This window comes from Otolemur garnettii, unplaced genomic scaffold (assembly GCF_000181295.1).
Source record: "Otolemur garnettii isolate 467f Iridium unplaced genomic scaffold, OtoGar3 scaffold00034, whole genome shotgun sequence".
NCBI classification, from domain to species: domain Eukaryota; kingdom Metazoa; phylum Chordata; class Mammalia; order Primates; family Galagidae; genus Otolemur; species Otolemur garnettii.
The window spans coordinates 8,809,766-8,811,135 of NW_003852429.1; the positions used below are offsets into that span (position 1 = coordinate 8,809,766).

Sequence of the window (1,370 nt, forward strand, 5' to 3'; positions counted from 1 at the left end):
AAAAAAAAAAAAGAAAATTTAGAACTCTGTTCTTCCTCTGCACTAACATATTCTAAGTACCGAGTAGCCCCGTGTAGCTGGTGGCTACCATATTTGACAGTATAGATAAAGAACATTTCCATCCTTCTCCGAGTTCTGTTGGACGTTGCAGCGAAACAGTAAACGCTGATAGTACTTTGTGGCAGGCGCTCCTCTTGAGTGTCCTCACAAACCTCTTGAAGCAATGATTGTTATTACATCCGTTTTGTAGATGAGAAAATGAGGCACAAGGAAGTGATGAATGTTGGCTGCGGTCACACAGTTAGTAAGGTCAGAGTCAGGATGTAAACCCAGGCATCCTGAGTCCTGGTTCTTAGTTACTGTGCGGGACAAGGTTGAGAGTGAGAAGGAATTAGAGCAAAAGGGACTTAGCTTATGTGATGACAGTGTAGCTGTACAGATTCTGAAACTCAACATTTTAGAAAGTTGTGTGGAATATAATAGCTGTATTTCTTCCTAGAAAGAAATCTAGAGATGTGAACTGGATTCACTGCTCAGGTATCTTCAAAGCAATGTTGACCCCTTCAAATTTGTCAATTTTGGCAGAGTAAGCCATCACGTGGGAATTTGGCTTCACAACAGTTATACAGACAGACAGACATATATACATATATTTTTTTTCTCTCTCTGTCACTCTGGGTAGAGTGCAATGGCATCATAGCTTACAGCAGCTTCAAACTCTTGGGCTCAAGTTACTTGCCTAAGTTTTTCTATTTTTAGTAGAGATAGGAGTCTCACTCTTGCTCAGGCTCGTCTTGAACTCCTAAGCTCGGGCAATCCAGTCAAGTGAGTCATCATTTCACTTGAGTAGATTTCTAGGGGCTGCACCTGATAATGTTTTCAGTACTGTAGGCAAAGGCTGATGCCTTGGCTTTCGTGGTATGTCTTGACTAGCGGCGAACGTTTTAGTGGATGTCCACTTCCTTTTTCTGAATATTATTAAATGTATTGGGTTTCATTTTAACAAATACATAGTATTACATGTCTGAGATACTGTTGAAGTATTTTCTAAATGGTAACTCATTTAATCGTCATATCTCTATGAGAAAAATACTACAGGGTGTTCCGAAAAGTCTCCATACACAGGAAAAATGACAACAACAGATACCTTGGAACATGTTTACCATGAGTGGGAACAAAGATGTCGTGTGCTTGTAGAAAAAGGTGGCCAACATGTAGAGAATATTTTGTAAAATTTTGTGATGAACATTTTATAAATAAAGGTATAGTTAGCTACAGTTTCCCATTTTCCCTGTGTATTATCCTGCTTTGAAGGTAAAGAAGCTGAAGCACCCATAAGGAAGGTGACATGTTAAATAATTTGACCCGAG

General features: G+C 39.3%; 1 protein-coding gene across 2 annotated transcripts in view; it reads left to right on the top strand.

The window, feature by feature from the left end:
- Positions 1-1,370, top strand: part of TM9SF2 (transmembrane 9 superfamily member 2) — a 70,656-nt gene that overhangs the window by 19,936 nt on the left and 49,350 nt on the right. Inside the window, exon 1 of one of the 2 annotated variants that reach the window (XM_023513120.1) lies at positions 279-282. The exons of the other annotated variant lie outside the window; for it this stretch is intronic. The gene's annotated coding sequence lies outside the window, so the exon portion shown is untranslated. Of the gene's footprint in view, positions 1-278; positions 283-1,370 lie in introns of those variants that run through there. 2 annotated transcript variants of the gene reach the window in all.